Source organism: Mytilus trossulus, chromosome 12, assembly GCF_036588685.1.
Source record: "Mytilus trossulus isolate FHL-02 chromosome 12, PNRI_Mtr1.1.1.hap1, whole genome shotgun sequence".
NCBI classification, from domain to species: Eukaryota; Metazoa; Mollusca; class Bivalvia; order Mytilida; family Mytilidae; genus Mytilus; species Mytilus trossulus.
This window is the reverse complement of record NC_086384.1, coordinates 42,714,075-42,730,743: the sequence shown is the minus strand read 5'-3', so window position 1 is coordinate 42,730,743 and position 16,669 is coordinate 42,714,075.

Genomic DNA, 16,669 nt, shown 5'->3' with positions numbered 1-16,669 from the left:
TGTATCCATCGGATCGCCATCAATGATGGTGATACATGGCTGTGTACATAATTTATATACAACTCGTCTAAACATCAACCCAACAATGTTAGATCTGTAAATTTGCTTTCGCAAATTTTTGGTTCTTCCCTCGCCGGGATTCGAACCCATGCTACTGTGATATCGTGACACCAAATCGCCTGCACTACAGCCAGCTACCGAAAGCTCTTTTTTTGAGAGCCCAGTTGGTCGTGTGGTCTAGCGGGACGCTAGACCACACGACCAACTGGGCTCTCAAAAAAAGAGCTTTCGGTGGGCATGTGTTACCTTTCCACGTCAGTTTTAATCTAGCGGCGTACTACAGTACATGATATATAAGGCATGAAGATGTTATTGTTACAGATCAGCTAAATTATCTATAGTAAAGGATCCTACAAATTAATGTAAGATACAGTCACAGAAAATAATTATATTCATAAGTACGTCTGAGTCAGTGACAACCCTACAACAGATGTATCCATCGGATCGCCATCAATGATGGTGATACATGGCTGTGTACATAATGTATATACAACTCGATATTATAGTATCACAATATATACTTGAGGGGGGAGGGGGGGAGGTTCTGGGGTTGGAAGCCTCCTTTTTTTTTTGCCGATCAATACATTTGAATGAGGACATATAGTTGGGACCTCAGCCCCCTTATTGTCCTGGTTTGGAACCCCCCTTTTTAAAATGGCTGGATCTACCCCTGATGTGTATGTGAGCCTCAGCCTGTGACTCAAGTCTAACATTTTGAAATTATCATGTCAGATTTATTTGTGAAATGAAATTTACTTCTGAGATTCAGACTGTCTCTGAAATTGTGTATAGAACCAGATTTGCTTATTTTAACAGGGCACATTTAGTTCACAGTGGGTTTGTGTTGTACTTATGTTTACCTGTTCTAGAGTGAAGGGCAGTTTTCATATCAGCTGCTGTTACAATGTTTTTTCCAACTTGCAACCCAACTTTTCATCTTTTTGCGCATATTTGCCATCTTTGAATCACTGCATGGGCTTCAGACTTTCAATACCCCTGAATATTGATCCCTATAAAATATAAGATATGCATTACTCTGCAATTTAAAAATACAAAAAATAACTAAAAAGTATTGTGTATAAGTTTTATTACATTAGATTAAGGCAAACTACAGAAAGAGGAAGAAAACTAAAAATTTAGCAATTTTACCATTTGTAAAGGGGCATAACTTTAGAAAGGCTAAAGTGACGCCCCCAAAATTCAAACTTGATTGTGTTAAGTGGTAATACGCATTGTATTAAAGTTTACTAACATTTGGTTAAGGCAAACTGAAGGTTATCTATAGTTGTTAATTTCTGTGTCATTTTGGTCTCTTGTGGTAAGTTATCTCTGACATTGGCAATCATACCACATCTTCTTTTTTGTATAAATAGTTAGAGTACAGACATATAGTGGTTGTCGTTTGATTATGTGTTCCATATTTGTTTTTCGTTCCTTATTAGTTCATTTATCAGGCTATTAGTTTTCTCTTTTGAATTGATTTACATCGCCATTTCGAGGCTTTTTATAGGTGACTGTGCAGTTTGGGCCTTTGCTCATTGCTGTGACCTACAGTTGTTACTTTACGTGTCATTTGGTCCCTTGTTTAGAGTTGTCTTATTGGCAATCATACCACATCTTCTTTTTATGCAGGGGGCATAAAATAAGTTTATGAGTAACATTTGTACATCTAAAATAATATCAAGGTTATAACAAAATGCACTCAAATTTCCTTTCGAAAAAGGGCAATAACCCTTCAAATGTTGTCTGATTCATCAGAAAGTTTCTTGTTAGATAGCTTTTGACATGGTGAAAAATTTTACTACTTTAGTTTTCCCAAAATTATAATTTTATTATTTTATAGATATAAATTAAATGATATCTCTAGGTTTTTCTTTCCAAAGCAATGTCTCAAGAAACATATATGTGCTTTAATAAAAATAAAGATTATAGCTAATTTCCTAATGCATGTAGAGCAAGACTTTTTTTTACTTTGTTTGTATATTGTACATGTTGTACAATAGGAATTTAGATAACATTCAATTGCTTTAAACTATTATATTTACAGGTTTAAGGTTGCCTATATTTATTGTTTGAAGATTTCAGTCTTAATTACAAAGCTTGGGTAAACGTTTAAAATCAAAATGTTACTCTACAAGCATAAAGAAATAAGCTGTAAGATGAACATTAAACAACTGTCACTTAGGGAAAACATAAAAAAATCAATGAAGGATAATAAACTTAATTCAAATAGTTTGGGGTGGGGGTAAAGTTGCTGCAAGTTTTCTTTAATTGAAATGATTTTATACTTTCAATTTTCACCAAATTACGTTAAGAGGAGAGTAAGGGGGTCAGTGAACAAAAAATATGTACTAGTACATATATAAATAATTGTTTTTTATCCTACATTGAACTTTTGATGTTGTCCCTAATTCTGATATTGTTGTCTTCTGTTTTTACTTTATATTTACTTAGCCCAACTTTTTTTGTAATATACATTGTATCTTACCTGTTCTTTTACTTATTTCTTGTAAGCATAACCAGATATGTCCACAGTGGTACATGTCATTAGTCATTATAAAATTCTGAAGAAGTGAAGCCACACAAAACCAATTCAGCTTCACAGATTCTAAAACATTGGTGAAAATTCTATGCTGAAAAAGAAATGCACAAGACAATTTTTATAGATGTTGATACTGAATTCATTCCAAATAAAACACTACATGTACATTTATTTATATTTATTTCATCATGTTTATAAGAATCTATTCCATTAGGACATGTAGGAGCTTAAATCAAGGATTTTTTTGTTTGTTTATAGTCAGTGTGATACATGTAATTATAAGTACACAATGAAAAATTATATAAACAGTCTCAAACTCAGAACAACCTTATACATATTTTACAAATAAGCATATTTTGGTTTTCACGTTTGAATGTTTTTACACTAGTAATTTTGGGGCCCTTTATAGTTTGTTGTTCGGTGTGAGCCAAGGCTCCGTGTTGAAGGCCGTACATTTACCTATAATGGTTTACTTTTTTAAATTGTTATTTGGATGGAGAGTTGTCTCATTGACACTCACACCACATTTTCCTATATCTAAAGATTATATGTGGTATGATTGCAAATGAAGTAACTCAGGGTTCTCATTACAGACTTTTCAAATTCCCATGAGTCCAAAACTCACAGACAACTGAGAGTTACATGTATGAAATTTTCCAAAAGAGAGCAAATCTCTTAGAGGTTAATTATAGGTCAGGGATGAATAAATAAGCTTTATTTAGAGTCGGCAAGGTACATGTATATAAATATAGGGATCTCAGAATCAAGGATTTTGTACCTAATTTTAAAAATTATTAGGGGGGGCTTACCCTAGACCCCCTTTGAATGTTGCACAAGCTGATGTAACAATGTACAGTGTGCCCTTTGAATAACCAAATTAATATAGTTTCCTCAAAGCCAATTGCAACATTTCACAATTTAACTTTATTTCCAATTACATGGGCCCCTTCACCTAAACTCAAGGAAAATCACTGAATAGGTAAAGGGCGGTTAGTAATGAGCAAAAGATTTACTGCATCTATATAGTCAGAAATAAATGACCCTGAAATACTGACTGTGATATTTTCCATATCCTGAATCATATTTATCTTTTTAAAATTTATCAAAAAAATCTATACATGCTATACACTTATATCCAGATATAATTACTTGCCTTTTATTGTTGTATTCAATACATTGATACAAAATTTAAGAATAAAATATAATGGACAGAACCAGCCAATTCTAAAACATTTGGTGAATGAGCGATACAACAAAAGGTTGAACAGTTTCATGGTCTTAACATCTCTTAAGTACAACAAATTGTTGTATAAATTATATATACATTTTATATACTACAAATGTATAATACAAAAAGTAAAATTGCAAAGTAAATCTTTAAAGGTTTCTTATCCATTGTGGAAATTTGTCCCAAACTAGTTTTGACAGTGTTTGTTAGCCTAAGAGGACTCAGAACATATGGTACTACATGTACTTTGTGGATGGATGCAGTTTCTATAGTTTGAAGTTAGTTTCAGGTTTGTGTTCACTCACAATGTGGTCATGTCTTTTTTTTTAAAGTTTTTTTAGCTGGATAATTAGTTGTAAATCACTATCTATATTGTTCCTAATGTTTCATAGGAGCTACCATTTGATTTTTATTAGGGGCTAGGATGATATTTAAAAAAGGCAGGACAGGAGTTTTGATTATAAAAAAAATGCCAAAAATAAAGGCAGGATGACAATTTAAGTAAAAAAAAGATAACCCAATTAATATTGGCAAGACCTGTTGATGATAGAGTTGGGAAAAAAATGCAAGACAGAGATTACAAAAAAAACTAGAGGCTCTAAAGAGCCTGTGTCGCTCACCTTGGTCTATGTGCATATTAAACAAAGGACACAAATGGATTCATGACAAAATTGTATTTTGGTGATGGTGATGTGTTTGAAGTTCTTACTTTACTGAATGATTTTGCTTCTTACAATTATATCTATCATGAACTTTGCCCATTAGTAACAGAGAACTATATTTGGTAAAAATTTACATAAATTTACCAAATTAATGAAAATTGTTAAAAATTGACTATAAAGGGCAATAACTCCTTAAGGGGTCAATTGACCATTTAGGTCATGGTAACTTATTTGTAGATCTTACTTTGCTGAACATTATTGCTGTTTACAGTTTATCGCTATCTATAATAGTATTCAAGATAACCAAAAACGGCAAAATTTCTTTAAAAATTACCAATTGGAGGGCAGCAACCCAACAACCAGTTGTCCAATTCATCTGAAAAATTCAGGGCAGATAGATATTGACTTGATTAACAATTTAACTTCTTGTCAGATTTGCTCTAGATGCTTTGGTTTCATAGTTATAAGCAAAAAACTGCATTTTACCCCTATGTTCTATTTTTAGCCGTGGCGGCCATCTTGGTTGAATGGCCAGGTCATCGGACACATTTTTCAAACTAGATACCCCAAAGATGATTGTGGCCTAGTAGTTTCAGTGGAGATTTTGTAAAAGATTACTTAGATTTATGAAAAATGGTTAAAGATTGACTATAAAGGGCAATAACTCCTAAAGGGGTCAACTGACCATTTTGGTCATGTTGACTTATTTGTAGATCTTACTTTGCTGAACATTATTGCTGTTTACAATTTATCTCTATCTATAATAATATTCAAGATAATAACCCAAAACAGCAAAATTTCCTCAAAATTACCAATTCAGGGGCAGCAACCCAACAACCGATTGACCGATTCATCTGAAAATTTCAGGGCAGATAGTTCTTGACCTGATAAACATTTTTATCCCATGTCAGATTTCCTCAAAATGCTTTAGTTTTTGAGTTATAAGCCAAAAACTGCATTTTACCCCTATGTTCTATTTTTAGTGGTGGTGGCCATCTTGGTTGGTTGACCAGGTCACGCCACACATTTTTTAAACTAGATACCCCAAAGATGATTGTGGCCAAGTTTGGATTAATTTGGCCAAGTAGTTTCAGAGGAGAAGATTTTTGTAAAAGATTACTTTAATTTACGAAAAATGGTTAAAAATTGACTATAAAGGGCAATAACTCCTAAACGGGTCAACTGACCATTTTGGTTATGTTGACTTATTTGTAGATCTTACTTTGTTGAACATTATTGCTGTTTACAGTTTATCTCTATCTATAATAATATTCAAGATAATAACCAAAAACAGCAAAATTTCCTCAAAATTACCAATTCAGGGGCAGCAACCCAACAACCGATTGACCGATTCATCTGAAAATTTTAGGGCAGATAGATCTTGACCTGATAAACATTTTTATCCCATGTCAGATTTCCTCAAAATGCTTTGGTTTTTGAGTTATAAGCCAAAAACTGCATTTTACCCCTTTGTTCTATTTTTAGCCGTGGCGGCCATCTTGGTTGGTTGACCAGGTCACGCCACACATTTTTTAAACTAGATACCCCAAAGATGATTGTGGCCAAGTTTGGATTAATTTGGCCAAGTAGTTTCAGAGGAGAAGATTTTTGTAAAAGATTACTTTAATTAACGAAAAATGGTTAAAAATTGACTATAAAGGGCAATAACTCCTAAACGGGTCAACTGACCATTTTGGTCATGTTGACTTATTTGTAGATCTTACTTTGCTGAACATTATTGCTGTTTACAGTTTATCTCTAACTATAATAATATTCAAGATAATAACCAAAAACGGCAAAATTTCTTCAAAATTACCAATTCAGGGGCAGCAACCCAACAACCGATTGACCGATTCATCTGAAAATTTCAGGGCAGATAGATCTTGACGTGATAAACATTTTTACCCCCATGTCAGATTTGCTCTAAATGCTTTGGTTTTTGAGTTATAAGCCCAAAACTGCATTTTACCCCTATGTTCTATTTTTAGCCGTGGCGGCCATCTTGGTTGGGTCACGCCACACATTTTTTAAACTAGATACCCCAATGATGATTGTGGCCAAGTTTGGTTTGATTTGGCCCAGTAGTTTATGAGGAGAAGATTTTTGTAAAAGTTAATGACGACGGACGACGACGGACGACGGACGACGACGGACGACGGACGCCAAGTGATGAGAAAAACTCACTTGGCCCTTCGGGCAAGGTGAGCTAAAAATGCAGGGCAAAATTGATCATCCTTCCGCCCCCCCCCCCCCCCCCCCCCCCCTAAAAAAATTAAATGGTTAGCTCCCTTAACAGCTTGATGGATGGGTGGACTGCCTTTTTAGCAATAAGACTCCAGCTAAGAAACCCTGTAACTGTAGTTAGTCCTGTGGAACTGGAAACCTAACAAAATATACCACAAATAAAAGATATTCTATACCGGGCATACGAACATGATGTAATGTGTATCATGGGTGTTATCACTTGTTCTATCTTTGTTTGTATTAATGGTATTACTTATTGTGCAAACAGAGTGTTGGGACAGAGGCAGAATATTGATTTACCTGAAAATACCACATCTTAGTGCTATCAACTCTCCTTCATCATGTTCATTGGCATTGTCCACGGCTGGTTCGTATATTTAAAGCAAATTTTGGTTGTGAAAAATATCTTGATATTATTAAAAAATTTGAAGATAGACGTAGTCTAACAAGATTTCGCATATCTGCTCACCATTTACTTATAGAGAGAGGTAGATATAGTAATACTCCCCGACACAATAGAATATGTAAGAGATGTTGTAGTAATGAGGTCGAAGATGAAACACATTTTCTTTTTAACTGTGATAGTTTATCAGATCAAAGGAAAGACATGATAACAATGATAAATAATTGCTGCAAGAATTTTCAATATCTTGACCCTAAACAAAAACTGATATGGTTAATGGAATAATGAAGATGAAAATTTATTATCAAAATTATGCATGTTCATTAAGAAATATGAAAAGTTTTAATGGAATTTATTTCCCTCTACTACTTGTAATTTGAACTTTATATTTTTTCCATAGTGAGTTCTAGAGCACCGTCCCTTGATGAATATTGTCCAGTAGCAATGTTAACCCTTGCTATTGTGCATTAGTCATGAGGAGAATCACTATTGGAGTAATCTCATGTATCTGTAGCTAGTTCTGAAGGATCCCCCCTTGATGACCTTTGCATTGTTGTGATGAAGTCCCTCACTACTGTGCACTGGTCATGAGGAGAACTACTGCAGATTTAGATACTATATTCCCGGTTCTATTTTTGCTATTTTTTTAGTTTCCGTATTTTAAAATTAACTTAATATCATATCCTTTTAATATTAAATCGGCCTCATTGCACTCAATGTCTCTTACTATAATTATATCCTACATTGCTCATATTATCAATTTATTATTTGTGTATTACTTATTTTGTATTTCACTAATGTTTATATAATCATTGTATTATGATGTTTTTGTATCTTGCCTGACAAGGGCCCATGATTGGAAAAATAAAATAATGTCTAATGTCTAATGTCTAATGTCTATAGTCGGGCAACCTCCACGCAGTCTGAGATCTGTCAATGCCGCGGCGTTATGTCTTAATTCATTCAGCGAGCTTTCGTACACTTTTATCCTGATTACATACAGGATTAAACCCCACATTAATGGGTTAAAACAGACTTATACTGCCCTTCATGTCCGGCGGGACCATCTCGTCTGCCATTTGTTATTGTTGTTGTGCAGATTACGCGCCTGTTTTTAAAAGAGGTAACCAAGTGTAAAGATTGTTGCCAATCTTTAATTTCAAAACAATATCTTTGGTTTCTGGATATTAAATAATGACTAAACAACTTTTAAAAGTATAAGAGATTATCATTATCAATAATAATAAATACAGGTTAATGCAATACAATAGATCAAAACGTTTGAATGAGTTTTTTGTGTATGCAAAATTACCTCTTGGAATCTTTGAAGATCTGTTTAAATTCGTTTCGTTATAAGAAAGATCCGGTTTTTATGGACCTAAGCACGCCTTATCCTTGCGTGTAATAATATAGTCCGTTGCCGGTCAAGGTTAAATGTGTTTATAAAAGTTATCGAGAATGTAAACATAGAATTATACTGAAGGAATGGACAATTTCATCCGACTTTACGCCAAATTACGAATATAAAGCAGGTAAAATACAGTAACTAATGAAATGTAGTATTAATAACAACTGGAAAACAATTGATGTTTCCCGAATGCCACATGTTGGCGGAATTTCGTAACGCAAAATAGGAAACTGTCAATTTTGCCGGGAACAATATTTTCGGCTAAACAAAACTAGGAAACTATAATTAACGTTCATAACACTGCCCTCCGTCAAATTAAATTTCGTCTCGAAATTACAAAAAATATTAAAAGTGATATTTTCTCAAATTAAAATAAAGCGATTTTTACAAGCACCTGCCGTGGAGCTTATGAAAACATGTATACAAGTAAATTGCAAATTTTATATATGCATATAAATATTTCCGGTCATGTCTCGATTGATTGGATATCAGGATATCACGACACGTATTATTGGTTATGTTAACAATTATATCAATGAAAATAAACACAATTTATATACAAATAAATGTCAAGTATGAAGAAAATTAAAAATGTTCACATTTTCTTTTTGGTACCACAACCACACTTCGTATCCTTTTGTTAGGTTCCTGGTAACTCCTCTTTCTATCCTTTCTTCTTTCCTCCTTCTCGCTCGTCTGGTTTTCTTTATTTTTCTGGTTTTGTACATGTAGTTCTGCTTTAGTTTGGTTAAGTTCAGATTTTAAATTCTTTTTGGTTTCTTCCATCTTATTTAAATAATTTTCAAATTGATTTCTTTCTTTGACTAAAGTGTCTGTTAGATTTAAGATCTCTTCTTTAAGAGTAAAAATAGTTTTATCTTCTTCTGTACATGTCATTTCAACAATCACCACTTCCTCTGAATATTCAGGTACAGCTGGTTCAATATTCTCTTCTAAAGGTATGTCACTGGGTTGAACAGAAGTATATTCTATTGGTATGAGTTGACCATTGGGACTTATGTCCAACTCAAATTTCTTATCGGACTCTATACAATAAGCTTTATCGGATAAAATTGTATGACAGGAATTAACAGCACTAATATGCTTAGGGAAAGAGCTTAAATGTTTCTCCCATTTAAATTTGTTGATGGCTCTAAATTTACATAAAACACAAAAATATGGTACATCATTCTCTGGTAAATGTCTTTTTAAAAAATGATCCACAGCATTTTTCCTTTTTCCTTTAAATTTACAAAGGGAACACTGTAGGAAAACCATTTTACTGAAAATACATAAAACTAACAAAATTTTTATAAATCTTAAGCTATATTTCTATTATCATATTAACTTATAGTACATGAACATGTACAAGCTGATTAGTATTTTATGAAACTCTTGTCAATCAGAAGTACAGGAATTAAGTCTGTCAAAATGAACTATTTCAATTTTATTCTTATAAGATATTTCATATACCACAGGACTTAAAACTTTTGTAACCTTATATGGACCAACCCAAGGTGACTTAAATTTTTTATTAATGTTTTTATCAAATTTATAGACAAGGGACCCAACTTTATATTGACTGTGGAAAATCCTAGTATCGTGATCACGCTTCTGTCGTTCTGCATATGATTTCAAGTGATTGCGTGCAATACTGTAAACTTCCATCATCTTAGCTCGTAATCTGGTGATATACTGATCCTCGTTGTCGTAATCTTTTTCCTTTGGAAAAGGAAATAAAATGGAACTGGAAATGTTGATTTCCCTTCCCAGCATCATGAAATTAGGTGTGTGTCCAGTTGCAGGATGTGGACTACTTCTATAGGCTGATAAAAGAAGATTTATATACAAATCCCAATTATTAGCATTAGAATTTATGAAAATTTTTATCATTCCAGCTAATGTTCTATTAAATCTTTCTATCATTCCATTTGATGATGGATGATAGGCTGTGGTCCTAGTCTTGGAGATTTCTAGTAGTTTACATACTTCTGCAAATAACTGGCTCTCAAAATTCCTTCCCTGGTCAGTATGGATCTCCAGTGGTGCTCCAAATCTGGCTATAAATTCCTGAACTAATTTCTCTGCTATAATGTCAGCATTTTGATGAGGAATTGGGTAGACTTCCATCCATCTAGTAAAATAGTCGCCTATGACTAAAAGATATCTATTCTTGTTTTTGGTAATAGGCAAAGGTCCCATGGTATCAATTGCTATGCGATCCATTGGATTACCTACTCTGTAATCCACCAGAGGTGCAGTTGGCTTTCTTGAAGAATTTTTCAATCTGTTACAAATCTGGCACATTTTAATGTGAGATGTTACATCTTTTCCAATTCCATACCAGGTGAAATTTTGCCTCATCTTGTCTTTTGTCTTTGCAACTCCTAGATGTCCAGAAAATGGTGTATCATGACAATTTATCATGATTTCCTTTTGAAGAATGGCTGGAACTATTAGCTGTAAATTGTATTTGCCATCTTCGTCTAAAATCCATTTTTGGAATATTACACCCTCTACAAGTACTACATTCTGCCAATTCAACCAGTAACGCCGTACAGCAGGGTTCAAACTTGCCGTCTTATCTCTATCTGGTATAGAACCACTAATCATCCATTGGTGAAGAATTTTTAGATTTTCGTCCTCTTTTTGAAATACAGACATCTCCTGATTATTATACTTGGCTAACCACGTTCTGTTTGTACCTGGATTTTTGTAATGTTGTTGTCTGGTTGTGACCCTTATTTTACTCTCTGTGTCTTTACGATGATCTATCTTGCTGCTTAATTCTTTGATGTTGTCAATTTCCAACTTAAATTTCTGCCAGTCCTCCATTAGGCCTTTGCAACATTTGCAGTCTTCCTTATATTCATCTCTCTTCTGGTGTTCACATAGCTGATCATTGTAGTCTAACCTTGACAGTGCATCAGCGTTGCTATGTTTGATACCAGGGCGGACAGCAATATCAAAATCATACTGTGCCAAGGACTCAATCCACCTTGCTAATTGACCTTGAGGGTCCTTAAATGAATACAACCATTTTAGTGCAGCATGATCAGTTCTAATGGTAAACTTATTGCCTAACAAATAATGTTTGAAATGGTGTATAAAAGTCACCATTGCCAAAAGCTCCCTTCTTGTCACACTATATCTCTGTTGGGTTTGGTCTAACTTTTTAGAGGCATAAGCTATGACTTTTTCTTTTCCATCTTGTATCTGCTGAAGGACACCACCTATACCAATGTTTGAAGCATCTGTGTCCAAAATGAATTTTCCATCTGGCTTTGGATATGCAAGTATAGGGGCTGTGCATAGTGCTGTCCGAAGTAGGTCAAAACTCTTTTGTACTGCATCTGTCCATTCAAAAATTGAATCTTTCCTAGTCAAATGACTCAATGGGGCTGCAATATTACTGAATCCTCTGATAAATTGTCTATAATAATTACAGAGTCCCAGAAATTGTTGTATTTCTTTGGTGTTGCTAGGGGTTTTCCAATTTTGAACTATTTCTATTATCTGTGGGTTAGGTTTCACTCCATGCTTACCAACTATATGCCCTAAATACAAAATTTCATCCTTAATCAAATCACATTTGGATGGTTTTAACTTTAGTCCTGCTTTCTTCAATCTAGTCAGAACTTCCCCTAGGTGTTGAAAATGTTCATCTATATCAGAACTAAAGATAATGATGTCATCTAGATAAATCAATAAGGTTTGCCATTGTAATCCACGGAAAATGAGTTTCATGCACCGTTGGAATGCAGCTGGCGCATTACATAATCCAAATGGCATCTTGGTATACTCGAACAACCCATATTTGGTGATGAATGCTGTTTTTGGAATATCATTTTCTTCAACCTGCAGCTGCCAGTAACCACTCTGTAAATCGAAACAGGAGAATACGGAAGCTGAGTGAAGACAATCGATGCACATATCTATTCTCGGAATCGGGTAGGCGCATTTAATTGTTAGATCGTTCAAAAATCTGTAATCAAGACACCACCTAACAGTTTGATCTTTCTTCCGTACCAGGACAACATTTGATGCCCAAGGTGATGTGGAAGGTCTGATGACTCCGTTATCCAACTGGTCTTTTATATTTTTCATCTCTTCACCTTCAAATCTAATGGGAGTACGTCGTAATGGCTGTCTTATTGGTGCTGCTCCAGCAGTATCAATTTTATGCTTTACAAGGGTACATGTACCTAATTCTGTTCTATTCGAAGCAAATGCGTCCTTATTTGTCAGCAATAAATCTCTTAATTTCTGACGATTAACTTCATCTGTAAGATTCTTTGAGCTCCTTTCATACAGATCCTGCAAAAAGTCTGGCATCATTTGAATATCGACCTTATTCATCTGGTTACCATCATTTTCTGCACCACTGATCTTCCGTATATCTGAGCTTTCAGTCCATGACTCTGGAATTTTAACTGCTTCCTTATTTCCTTGATCTGTCAAAAAATCTTGAAGAGTTACACTGTGTTTACTATGTATACTGCAACTATTGGTTGATGTACCACATCTATTACTCTTCTTTTCTTCAAGGTCAATGACTTCTGATATATCTTGAACAGGATGAAGCTCCCCTAGCAGATATTTTTTTCTCAATTTGACAGGGTGTTCATCAAGGTTGATTAATCTAACAGGTACTTTACAACTGTGAGCATCGACTAATGTCCTTGCTACCATATTTTTTCTACTATCTTCAACAACTGGTTCCAGTATAGAATACCGGCTGGACAATCCTTCTGTATCATAACCCTCTCCAGCAATAATTATCTCAGAATTGGCTGGTATGGTAATTGCTTCTTTTATCCTAACTCTGGCTATACCATCTATTTGTCTTGTGGTTTGGCATTCTATCCATTCACCATTTAATTTGAGTCCCCTCTTGCAGTTGATAGTTATGTCCTTTTCATCAATCAGGTCACATCCTAACAATACATTATCTCCAATTGGGGCTACATACATGGGCCATGTGAAAATCTCATTTCCTAGTTTCATCTCTATCTGTGCTATTCCCCTTGTTGTCATATGCTTCCCAGTCTCTGCAACCACTAAATTCCTTGTTGCCTTCTTCAGTTCTGGTCGCATGTCTTTTGGAATTTTCGAATACAGTTCCTCACTCAAAACTGTCACCTCCGCTCCAGTGTCAATAACTGCCTTGGTTTCAACCTTGTTAATGACCAAAGGAACAGTAATGGTAGCTGCCCTCACCCGATCAATGACGATATTTTTCTCTATTGCCTGACTCGGTTCAGCACTGCCAATTACATCACTAGGTGTACTCTTCTGTAATTCATCAAATCCCTCAAACAACAAATTCAAGCTCAGATCATGAGTCAATGCATCAAATTCATCTCCACATGGTCCATTCCTGGTAGTTATATCCTTAACTTCAATAATTTTATCAATGGCTGATACTTGGTCGACAGTCTCAGCCCTTATTAGTTTAAAGAATCATCTTGTGTCTCATTGCTGTTGGAAAAATCTCTGTTTTCTGTACTGCTTTTACTTTTCTTTGTTTTTTTACAGTCTTTGATGTAATGTCCTTCTTCATTGCAATTAAAACATCTTGTGGTTCTTGTTTTTGTTCTATTGTCTTTGTTATACGGCTGGTTTTGCCTATAACCTTGGTTAACATTTGGTTTGTTAAATTTTGTCATTTCCTTCTGAATTATCTCCCCTAATGACTGCGTGATCCCTCTTTCAAATTGTGTAAGCCTCTCCTCAGTTACATATCTTTTCCCACCAACTTTCCTTATTTCGTTATCATCTTCACCTTCATCAAAATTAACAGTTTCCTGCATACTCAGCTGACGGATGTTTCTATCTTTATTTCCTCTTTTATATGTTTCATATAAAGTCACCTGATGGATAGCTTCAGTCATACTGGTAATTCTCTTTGTCAGTAACTCTACAGCAATGCTCTGGTCGGGTAATCCCCTTAGCATGTACTCTACACTCAATGTACTGTGAGTGGCTACGTCAATAGTTGGAAATGACCGTCTGACTAGCATTTCTACTCTGGAAGCATATTCATGGATGTTTTCTTTGCCCTGTTTCCTTAATGTATGCAATTCTTGTCTATATGTCTCTGGATAACCATGGTCACCAAATCTATTAGACATAGCTGCACATAGCCCAAAGAAAGATCTTTTGGTCTCTGGTGAGAGGTAGGAAGCATAAACCATTGCCTCATCTTTAAGTGCTGTTACTAAATCAATGGCTTTAGTATCAGTATCCCATCTGTTTATCTCTGCAATGAGCTCGAATTGCATAAAGTAGGCACTCCATGGATCTCTGCCGTTGTAAAATGGCACTCTGTTTCTTCTCCCATTGTCTATCTTGGAGTTTTCAATATTATGGTACTGTTGCTGTGGTCTGCCATATTGTTGCTGTGGTCTGCCAAACTGTTGCCTAGGTAACCAGTTTGATACTGAGGAATTGTTTGGATACTGCTGGTAATCTGTACGTTGCTGGATTTCAGGCATGATTGTACTTGTACCAGAATAGTTTGGACAATGCTGGATCTCAGGTGTTGTCATATCAGCATATGCATATGATGGTTGTTGCTGGGTCTCTGACAATGTTGTATCCATGTATGTATGTGTAGAGTGTTGCTGGGTGTCTGGCAATGTTATACTATTGCAGGAGTTTGTGGAACGTTGCTAGGTCTCTGGCAATGTAATATTGTTGCAGGAGTTTGCTGAACGTTGCTGGGTCTCTGCATAACTAATTGGACTTCTGATAACAGGGTCAGATTTACTCTGAGTGAAATGTTGAGCATTATTCTTCATCTGAAGGTTCTTAAAATTTCTAAATGCCTCTAACTCTTGTCTCATCTTTACCATTTCTTCACTCTCATATGATTTCTGAAGGTTTTCATTTCTTAATGCCTCTAATTCTTGTCTCATCTTTATTATTTCATCACTCTCACATGATTTTTCTCTTGTTATAGTCACTATAGCACTATCACTCTTACTTTGAGTTGGGAAAAGAAATGGATTTGTGCTTACTTCCCTTTGAATATTACTCGCAGTACTACTAAATGGCCTGGGGCTTGTATTTATTTCTCCCTGGTTTAAACTCATAGCCTGGTTTGAGGCTAAATAATTATGAGACGTGACATCCCCAAATGAGCAGGTATCAATATTTGTAGATGCAACAGACCAAGTGGGAATGGTTGGACTAGCTAATGTGGTTATTCCCCTACTAAATGAATTGGACCCCTGTGGTATACGAGATCTGTCTCTTAAATTATACATTTTACTTTTAACTGCTAAATGAAATCAAGAGTTTCAATTTTACTAATCAACTTGGATTAAACTTTATCCTTGTTAATCTTGTAGTTTTTCAGAATTATTCAACTTAGATTACTTTTTATCCTTGTTGAAATAGAAAAACAATTTACTATGTCTTACTTTTAAAACGCCTTTTAAATTATGAATATATCCTTATTTTGTGAAATAGACTATATAAATAACAAATTTGAAATAGACTATAAATTTTTCAACTTTGACCTTTTCCAAATATTATTATATTTACAACTTAGATTTATATTTATCCTTGTTGTAAAAGAAAACTTTTGAAATAGACTATTAAATATTTACTTTGAAATAGACTATAAATTTAATGACTGGACGGTCTGGACCTATTTGAAATATTATGGTCTTAATATTTAACTTGGATTCAGATTTATCCTTGTTAAAATAGACTCCTAAATTTAAACTCAACTTGGATTAGAATTTATCCTGGTTGAATAGGGTATTTACTTTTACTATATTTAAACTTTCAACTTAGATTAAAATTTATCTTTGTTGAATTGTTCCCCTTACATATTTAATTTCAACTTGGATTTATATTTATCCTTGTTGATATATATTCAATTTTAAATTATGACCTTTTCAACTTGGATTAGAATTTATCCTTGTTGATATAGATTCTGACTATCTATAATATTATATCCTTTTCAACTTGGATTAGAATTTATCCTTGTTGATATAGATTCTGACTAACTATTATATTATATCCTTTTCAACTTGGATTAGAATTTATCCTTGTTGATATAGATTTAACTAACTATATTATTACTTTTCAACTTGGATTAGTATTTATC